An 11,064-nucleotide genomic window follows, 5' to 3' on the forward strand; every position below is an offset into this window, starting at 1 on the left:
TGGAAGCTTTTCATGATTCCCTTGTGTTCGTTTCCTGTTTTGAGAGCAGATCTCCCCTGGAGTTCATCTCAAATAAGTAGGGATGGGAACAAAATATATTCCTTGGATACCTTCCTTGGTTCCCTGAGCACTGTTAGAATTGTCTTTGTATTTAAGGTAGAAAGCTGGATGATGTCAGTTGCTAGTACCATTTCAGCATTCATCAGCCTGTGGGGATGGCGAGGGGCTAAAGGGGCAGGCAGGGGGCTAAGGACTGGAGCCATCCCAGGGGAACTTTGTGCTTGAGCAGATGTTCTCTTTGTCTCTGAGTGGTCCCTTGTAACTGTTCATGGGAGCCAGCCTTCTGTATCAGTTTTCTCTAGAGAAGTGCACTTCCTGGAACATCTGCCCACTGCAGAAATGCAGTGTCTCTGGAGAAATGCACTTCCTGGAACATCTGGCCACTAAGTCAGGAGCAGATCCCTTCCCATTTACAGGAAGGTGACTTCCCTCATCCTAATCCCATGTTTACTACCTCTGAGGCAAGGCCAGTTACATGGGTGTATACCCTGTTCCATTACTGAGAAGGGCCCTGACTTGGTCCTGCTGCTACCATCTTGATTTATGAATTAGGGCCCTGCATTTTCATTTTTCACTGGATCCCACAAATTATGCAACTGGTCCTGGTCAGATGTTATTCCCTGAGGTTTGAGGCACAACAGTGACCAAACAGTGCCACACCTAGCCTCAGGCCCTCCAATCCTGGTCATGTCCTATGAACTCCATTAAATGGACAGTAGAGAAGAAAAAGGATCAGTAAAACAAATGCTGTCAAGAAGGGCGAGAAGCTGGGTGCTTTGGCTGTATAAAACCACAAAGAGACAGCCTGGCAGAAGCACAGCCACTGACAGCAGAAACAGAATGCCACTTGGTATCTGAACTCCCCAGACCAAACACTGGTCTGTTCTTACACTCACCTAACCAAACAGTCTCCAAAACTCTACCACTGAACTGTCAACAAGCTGTCTGGGGGAGGCTCGTTACAGTCTTGACCTAGATTTGAGTCCTATCCCTGTAAAGTGCTCTATTCCATTTTCTATTACCTTCCTTGGGTATCATCCTACCCCAAGCTCTACAAACTAAAGCTGAAGGAGAGAGGTGGCAAACTTCGCCTATCAGATCTGTGAAGCAATGGCCTGTGTTCTCATCAGCCATCCCTGAGACAGCTCACGTCTGCTCTGAAAAATCAGAATCCACCTTTTCAATAACAGCATGGTGAACAGAGGTCATGTTAGCCTGCTGACCTAATAAGCTGATTTATATTTATTTGCTAACACGAATCATTTGGTCTGATAAAAATAACTTCTAACAAACTAGCTGCTGTGATGGAAAGATGGCCTCCCTCTTTGAAAATAAATGTCAAGTCTTTATGTATCATTTATTTTTGGTAAATGCCGGGTCTCTGGCTTGGCATTTAAATAGCAGAGGGAGACTTTAATCAGACCACTGAAGGGCTCCAGGACTGGCTGGAGAGAACAATTGACTTTCTGTTGACTAAGAAGAAGTTCAAAGTGTAATGCTGACTACCGTATATTCCCTGTGGAGGTGCCTGGGGAAAGAGGAGGGAGGAATGATTATCCACCCTTTTGTATTTGTTTGTGCATTTGAGCCAAAAGAAATGACCTTCTTACATACCTCCTTTTGTAGAAAAAGGAGCACTTCGAGGTCATCTAACTCACTCCCTTTGTGTACTCAGAGCCCCCATCTCCAAACGTCACCAGCAAGCACCAAGGCCAAATACACCAGCATAAACCAAAGTGCCGGACATGGGAATCAGAGACACAGAAGGTAATGTCTGCCCAGATTGATTCAGAGGGAGTTTCTAATTCATTTGTAAGGCTTCTTCACACTATGCCATTAAAAAACAACAATACAAAAAACTCAGCACCCTCTAATTGTTTTTAACCATGCTAACTAATCAATGCTTTTCTTGTGTTTTTTGTTTTATTTTGTTTTAAGCATTCTCTGTTCCAATAGACAGAGGTTGTGCTCATGTTGCCAGGTTCAAAATTCAGCACATGATTAAATTGTTTGCACACTGGTATCCAGCGGCCAATACCACTGACTGTGGAATATGCTGTGTGCTGCCTCTCTACCTGGACCATGGAAGCTGGCAGCCTCCCAATGCTGTTTAAAAACAATGGGAAGAACATGTCCCTTAACTAAGACAGAAAGCCACCACTGCCATTAAAAAAGAACAAAGCAAAACCTTCTAAGTGCCATCTCTCCCCATTCCTGGCTCCAGGACGGAGCTCAGTGAGGGACAGGCCAAATGCCTCCATTACCCATATCCTCCCATGCAGTGGATCTCCCAGACCAGGACTCACCCCTACAACTTCCTTCCAGAGAGTAGGGGTGGCTTCCTAGGCAAGCAGGTGTCACTTGCTGACCTGCAAACTCCAAATTACAACCTGCCAGATGCACATTATACAAATCCCACACCAGGTGCTCTTGGAAGCTCTGGGAGCACCTGCCATCTTCAGGGGAGCATGGAGGTGTTTGCTTCAACCTGCGGCACGACCAAGAGGCCCCACTCTGACCTGGATCAAATTGCAGTCATTCAATGATGCTAACACCAAATGGAAACTAGACAAGGGCCATTTGGGGGGAAGGGAGGATGGATTTTTATTTTCAATTTGACGTTTTTAGAAACTCAAAAGGCATAGGGAAGCAGGGAGTTTGGCAAGGAGAAAGGTGCTGTTTTCTCCCTTCTATTAGCATCTTTCTCCACTGGAGAAAGGATATGAACATCAATGTGGCCCCGTGGAAGTAACCACACATTGAGACTCAAATTCTCAGTAATTCTGGCCACATCCTACAGGCTATTATATTCTCTGTGGGGTTCCAGATAGACACAGGATGTAAAGTACACACGTTAACCAAGAAAGAATAAATCCATCAAAGGAAAGAGAGCTGTAAGGGCTACAATGTGCCACACACTGGACTTAACATGATTTCACTTGGTCCTTCTTAATTTACAGAGGACACCAAACCCTAGAACACATAATTCATTCTCCCAGATACCTGGCAAGCAGCTATGTCAAGACTAGAACCCAAACCGCACCACTCCAGGGCTCACACTCCCTTTGCTTTACCAATATCTGCCCTGAGAATGGTGAGGCCCCATCTGGTGACTTGACGCCAGGCACTTCATGGCCCTGTGACCTGAACAGTCACATAGGACTCCACACTTAGAAGGGCCCTGGAATTGTCTAATGCTGCTGTCACTGTCTTGAAATTCCTAATAATTTTTTATTAAGGGCCCCTGCATTTTCATTTTGCACTGGACCAGCAAAACTGGTTTTCCTTGCAGGTGTGATCTAGACCCACCTCCCACACTTTCCCGATGCACCATACCTCCGGCACATTAGCTGCCTCTCTGAGACCCACATCTGTGTCTTCCCTTACATCATTATTGATACCCTACTGGGAAAAAAGTAGAGAGCAAGTGACTATCACCTACTATTCACCTGTGGGTGTCATGCTGTTTGCATTGGATCATCAAGAAAACCTATTTTACAGAAAGGAAACTGAGACTCTGAGAAGTTAACTTGCCCACAGCTGATGAGGGCTGAACTGACATTTGGACCCAGGTTTCTGGGGGTTGTTAGTTTGTTTGTTGAGACAGAGTCTCGCTTTGTCCCCAAGGCTGGAGTGCAGTGGCATGACTTTGCTCACTGTAACCTCGCCCTTCCGAGTTCAAGAGATTCTCCTACCTCAGCCTCCCGAGTAAATGGGACTACAGGTGCAAACCAACACACTTGGCTAATTTTTGTATTTTTTTAGTAGAGATGGGATTTCACCATATTGGCCAGGGTGGTATCAAACTCCTGACCTCAAGTGATCTCCCTGCCTTGGCTTCCCGAAGTGCTGAGAATACAGGCATGAGCCACCACGTCCGGACTTGGACAGATTTCTCCCTCTTTTTCCATTATATTACACTTCCTCTTTCATCCCTTCTGTCAATCCAACTTCTATGCCAGAGACTGGCAAACATTTTGTAAAGGGCCAGATAGTAAATATTTTTAAGCTTTGTGGGCTTTACAGTCTCTGTTGGCAACAACTCAACTTTGCCACCACAGCATGAAAGCAGCAGTAGACAATACATGAAAAAGTGGTTAGGCTGCATTCCAATGAAGCTTCATTTACAAAATAGATGGTGGACCAGATCTGGCCATGGGCTATAGTTTGCCAAACCCTGTTCTATACCAACTGCTGCTTGAAAGCCCTTCATGATGACTCCAGCTCAACACAGTCATTTCTTTATCCAAATTCCATACTTTATGAGTCATAAATCAGGCAGGAAACAGAATCACACTCAAGTGGTTCAACTAAAGAAACGTTAATGAAGAAACTACTATACAGAGGTATAGGCAGGTTAACGGAAGCAGCAAGGATGTTGAAACACCCAGAGACCAGCAAAAGTGGGACACTGTTACCACTCCTCAGCTACAGTGGCAAGAAGAGGAAGTCGTGTTAGCAAAGCCCAGTGTGAGCTGGTACCCAGAGAAGGGGCCTCTCAGAGGAGCTGTAGTCATATGCAGAGCTGCCACTTTGAGAGACATGGTACCAAAGCAGAAGGGGTAGAGGAGAAGCACTCCAACCCCTCTGTCTTCCCACCCTCTGATTACCAGTCAGAATATCCCATTGGCCAAACCCTAATGGAAGCCAGCCAAGAGGGGTAACTTGGTGATGCCAAATGGAAAGGTCATCCCCTCAGGGCATAGAGCAAGCAGTGAGGGCTGGAGAATGAATCTGAGTAGAGGCAAATGGAGAATGAACCATACTGGAACTTATCTTTTGTTCCTCACATTCCAGTGCTCAGCTGAACACTGCATTAGATACCATGTGTAGTTTTCATGTGTAGCTCCTGACTCTCCAACTGGCATGTAAGATCTAGCCACAGTTGTTAACAGAGTCCTGGGAAGACAGTAGTTATTTTTAATGCAAGCACCTACTGCTCATGGACCTGAGACACATGAATGCCTAGAACCCTTCTCAGCATAACCATGGGGTCAATCCATACTCCTCCAATTTATCCAATTTAATTTGAGCACCTTCAGAGAAACCCCAACCTTCCTGTCCTGGTGCTGATCCTATTAGATCCTAGTAGAGGATTTCTTTGAGAAAGAATCACCCAGAGCAGGCTTGCTGTGACTCACGTGGCCTTGGAAGTAAACAAGTTCTGACATAACTTTGCCCTCCATTTCCATGTTCATGATACCTCAGAAAATTCCTAGTGAGCTTGGGTCATCATGAAACATCTATAAGTCCTTTCTCTACTTTTCAAGAAAAATGTGGCTCTCAAGAAACATCCTGAGATGATTATTCTCTACAACTATCCACTGTTAGAAATAATGAATAAGGCCAGGCACAGTAGCTCACACCTGTAATCCCAGCACCTCAGGAGGCTGAGGTGGGTGGATTGCATGAGCTCAGGAGTTCGACACCAGCCTGGGCAAGACGATGAAACCCCATCTCTACTAAAATACAAAAAAATTAGCCGGGTGCGGTGGTGTGTGCCTATAATCCCAGCTACTAAGGAGGCTGAGACAGGAGAATTGCTTGAACCCAAGAGGCAGAGGTTGCAGTGAGCCGAGATTGCACCATTGCACTCCAGCCTGGGTGACAGAGTGAGATTCCGTCTCAAAAAAAGAAATAATGAATAAAAGGAACATTGAATGTATCCAGTAAATTTAATAATGTTATTGCTATAAATAATGTTTTGATTAGAGAATGCAGTTAGTGGAAACAGAAAATGCAATCAAGATAGCTAATGGCCCCACAATCGCCTCGTCCTTTTAATAATAAAACTGCTGTCAATGCACACACATACACAGAGTCACACAGCTAGAGACTACATTTTCCAGCTTCCCTTGCAGCAAGGCAAGGTGCTGTGACGAAGGTCGGGCCAATGGCCTGTGAGCAGTAGTGACTTCAGAAACCCCTGGGTCATGCCCCTTACAAAGGAGACTACTCAGCCTCCCATCTTCTTTCCCCCTTCCTAGGGGCTGGCGTGCAAACATGGTTCTTTTTGAACCACCCACCCTCAAACATGTCATGGAGAGCAACACTCCTGGAAATGGTAGACCCACAACCAAAAGAACCCTGGAGCTCTGGGTGACATCATGGAGCAGAGCAGCCTGTATGCTCTGTACTTCTCACCTCTGAACTGTTACATGAAAGACAGAATGAACTATCTGGTTTGAGCTACTGAATTTTAGGGTGCCTTTGTTACAGAAGCTTAGCCTGTATCCTAATACATGGATTAACCTCTTAAGAGGTAGCTCTAACTCTAGGTAGCTCCAACTCTAGGTAGCTCCTAAAGTTGTCCCTGCAGAATCAACATATACAAAAAGTCAGTCTTTCTTATAAGCAGATTTTACATCCTGAGAATACTGTGTATTTTTTATCCACGTTTGGTTGAAAAAGAAATCCATGTATAAGTGGACCCATGCAGTTCAAACTCATGTTGTTCAAGGGTCTACTGTATTTCTTTCTTTTTTTTCTTATTTAGCAAGAAGTCTAGTAGACATCTGCTGTTGAACCCGGTGTTGGTTCAACAAGTTCCAGAATTTGAGGACTGAAGCCTCTGTGATTCTCCTGAACTTTGCATCATGACCCCAAAATGGCTACTGTACCTTCAGTTATCATGCATGATATGATGTGGATCTGTGTCACCACCCAAATTTCATGTGAAATTGTAATCCCCAAAGTTGAAGGTGGGCCCTGGTGGGAGGTGATCGGATCATGTGTGTAGATTTTCCCCTTGGTGCTGTTCTCATGATAGTGAGTGGGTTCTTATGAGATCTGGCTTTTTAAAACTGTGTCGCACCTCCTTCCTCTCTCTCTTCCTCCTGCTCCGGCTATGTGAATTGCTGCCCCTGACTTTGTCTTCCACCATGATTGTGAGTTTCCTGAGGCCTCCTTAGAAGCCAAGCTGATGCCGGCATCAGGTTTCCTATCATGCCTGCAGAATCGTGAACCAATTAAACCTCTTTTTCTTTATAAATTACCCAGTCTAAGGCATTTCTTTATGTCAGTGTGAGAACTGACTAATACAATGCCTCTATTTCTGAAGGGAAGAAGGAGAGGGAAAGGAAGGTGGAAATAAAAGACTTCCCAGAAATCCTCAGTGCAGTCCACTTCAATTTGATTGGCCAGACCATGTGCTATGGTTTGAATATGTCCCCCAAAAGTTCATGTATTGGGAACTTAATCCCTAATGCAACAATGTTGGGAGGTAGGGCTTAATAAGAGGGGTCTGCCCTCATCAGTGGACTAATGTCTTTAGTAAGGGAGCAGGCAAGTTAAAGTGAGAGGGAGTTGTTATAAAAGCAAACTCTGCCACCTTGTATGTGCTCACTCTCTCCTCCTCCTTCCTCTCTCTCTCTCTCTCTCTCTCTCTCTCTCTCATGCTTGCTTCTACCTTCCACCATTCCACCATGGGATGACCCTTGCCTGATGCTGGTGCCATGCTCTTGGACTTTACAGACTATGAAACCATTAGCAAATAAACTTCTGGTCTTTATAAATTACCCAGTCTGTGGTATTCTATTGTAATAGCAACAGAAAACAGAGTAAGACACCATGTCAAATGGCTATTCCTAGCTGAGAGCTAGGGAAGTGAATTTTTCATTCCTCTGCCTTTCTAGTAGAAGAGAGCAAGGAGAAAGGGGCTGAAATGGGTTTTGAGTGAGCCATAATTATTAATATGATTTTTGTAGTAGTTCTGAAAACTTCCGAGGATGTCCCATGGGAATTTCTGACTTTTCTCAACCATGCTGCCCCTTCCATTGAAGGCTTTGGATCTTAGGCATCGTCCTAAGTATTCCAAATGGAAAGTGGTAATCAGAGGGTTCCCCTGAGCCTGCCCCTCCCTAACTTGTTTTCTAAAAACAGCTTTCCTTTGGGCTCTGATGTAAGTCATACTTGTTGATGAAAGAGGCTATGTCATTAATTAAGGAAGCCAATGGAGAAATGGCTGGTGTTTGGTGTCCATGAGGGTGTAGGATGTTGCCATATTAGCAAGATTCATTCTCAGGCCCAAGGGAGCTTTGTGGGATATGGGGGTTTCCACAGGACTGGATAGATGGAAGCTTAATATGAGCTGGGCACTGTGCTGAACACTTTACAGGTATTATTGTAGTCGATGTTTCCTAAAACCCTGCAAAGTAGACAAAAGTACTGTTCAGATTTTTCAGATTAGAAAACTGAGGCTTAGAGAGGCTCATAGGAATGGAGAGATATTTGGGGAATTTTGCTATAAACTGGACAAGATATCTCTATTTTGCTTGGAATGACCTAGTAAAGATTCGGATGAGTTTTTAATGCTTTGTGGGTGCCAAGCTAATGTGTTTTCTGGACGTGATCCTGTGCTGAGCATGGCCACCAGGCAGTTCTTTCCACGGGCTACATGTATTATCTCATTTCAGGAGGAGACATGGCGGATGACCTGTGAAGCAGGCTGGGGTCAGTGTCAGGGCTGCCTGAAGTCTGACTTCTGAGTGTGTGGGACTATGGCCCCCTTTGGAGTGGAGCAAGGAGCCCCCTTTCCCAGCTAAATTTTTACAAGATTCTCTGTGTACACGGTCTTATTGCTTACTCAAAAGCATTGTCAGAGGCGTATTCAGTTTCAATACAATACAAATTTGTCTAGCAAAATATTTACTCAGCCTTTGACTCTGTGAGTGTAAACTTTGATAATGATGAAAAGATCTGGAGCTGAAAATCAGAGCCACAGAAGGAAAACACAGGGCCTTGAATGAGCTGCTGCATCAATAAAGCATCCTAGTCAACCAGGATGGCAGCTCTGTCCCTTCATGCGGTCAGGCCCTGCTGGCCACTGCAGCACCCTCTGAGGCACAGTCAGACCGATGCGCCTCAGGTCCTGTCAGGTTGGCAGTCGCCCTCCTGAGTGCCCAAGTCCTTTCTCCCACCCAAAAAATAGTCTGACCCTCTCTCACCGCCACGAAAAAAATGAATACAATGAGCCAAGTGTAAAGAAAGTCAGGAAGTTCCTACCCACCTGGATTCTGCACTACAGCCCTGGCATCCCCTCTGAGTGGGCCTACAAGTGATGGACAGCAAGAGATGATTGACCTTTCTGGAACTCTGACTGCAAAATCTCCAGGAAATTGGGATTACATCACTTCCCTGGGTCTTGAATGGCATTTTCTTCTCCTCCTTATTCCCAGTCTTCCTTGTGGTTTACTCCTAAATAAAAATTTCCCTCAAATTTCCAACTTTTATGTCCGGCCACCATCTCATAAACAAGTGGCTCCTACATTCATTCCAGTCCTACCAGATTGCTGCCAGAGAATGTTACAGTCGCAGATGTAACACATCATGGTCCTTTGTCGTGGGAGTGAACACGTATTTTTGTTTGGTTAGTGGGTTTTTAGAGACAGGGTCTTGCTCTGTTTTCCAGGCTGGGGTACAGTGATGTGATCATAGCTCACTAGACCCTCAAATTCCGGGGCTCAAGCAACCCTCCTGCCTCAGCTTCCCAAGAAGCTGGAACTACAGGCATATGCCAACATGCCCAGCTAAGTTTTTAAAATTTGTTAATATGTAATATGCACATGTAATTTTTATTTTGTAGAGCCAGGATCTCACTATGTTGCCCGGGCTGATCTCAAACTCCTGGCCTCAAGCTATTCTCGCACCTTGGCCTTCCAAAGTGCTGGCCACCACCCCGGCCAGACACCTATCTTAATAGCCTGCTAGGCATCCTGTCTTCTAGTAATGACTCACTGATTGCCCTCGAAGTTCCAACACTCCCTCGTGTCAGTGCGCATGGTCTAGGTGGGGTGACCCCTTTCTCTACTCTAGGAATCCGGCTGATGAGAGCGCTATTCGCCCTGGCTATGGAGACGGACTTAGGAACGGGCATATAATCCAAGCCAGGCCAAGAGTACTGACTCAATTCCAAGATGTCTGTGCCCCCATAGAAAAGAGGCATGTAGCCCATGCCTTATGGATTTCATTCTAAAGGCCAAGGGAGGAAGGGACAATCATAGAGCATTTAAACCAGAAAGTGACATGATTTGATCGAGGCTGTGAAGAGATCTATCTGGCTGCTATGTGAAGAAGCTAGGTGATGGTGGTTTGGGCCAGTGAAATGGAAAGAAGTGGATGGTTTCAAGATATATTTCATAGTTCAAACCAATAGTCTCTCTGCTCTCTCCAAGCCAGATTCATATGGGAAAATGTTCTACCAGTACCGTGGCACACTTTTTCCCTGATGAAAACTACAGGAGCTTCCTCATCCAGGAAGTAGCAGCAAGTGCAAGTGCATTGAACCAAATAGGACTTTGCAAGAAAGATCACAATTGAGGTACTGCCATCTGCCCCCATGTAGCGAAGAACGCTGTTTGCAGTCTTCATTCCCAAGCTCTTTCTTCTTGGGTTTCATTCAGAAGATGGGAAGGCCATGGCTGGGGAGAGTGCTTTTAAAGATCCCCCAAAATTTGATTATTGCACATACCTGGACAAGTAGGGGAAATAACCACAGGGTAGTACCTTGGGTTGTCTTGCTTCAGCCGGCTATTCTAAAACAATAAAATGTTAAGCAATTCTAATGAACCTTGGGAGAAAAATGAGTCTTAACTAGGTGTCATGAGTTGAATTGTGTCCCTTATCAAAAAATATATTGGAGTCCTAACCCCTGGTAGCTTTGGATGTGACCTTATTTGGAAATGGAGTCTTTGCAGATGTAATTAACATGTAAGTTAAGATGAGGTCATACTGGAGAAGAGGGGACCGTTCTTCCAATACGACTTGTATAGTGTCCTGACAATAAGAGACACGGGGATAACACCACCATGTAATCATGGAGGCGGAGACTGGAGTGATGCAACTGCAAGCCAAGAAGCACCAAGGATTTCCAGCAACCACAGAGGCCGAGGGATGCATGGCCCTGCCAACATCTTGATTTTTGACTTCCGGCCTCCAGAACGGTGACAGAGTAAATTTCTACTGTCTTGAGCCACCTGGCTTGTGCTTTGTTATGGCAGCCCTGGG

The sequence above is a fragment of the Pan troglodytes genome, chromosome 8 (assembly GCF_028858775.2).
Source record: "Pan troglodytes isolate AG18354 chromosome 8, NHGRI_mPanTro3-v2.0_pri, whole genome shotgun sequence".
NCBI lineage: Eukaryota > Metazoa > Chordata > Mammalia > Primates > Hominidae > Pan > Pan troglodytes.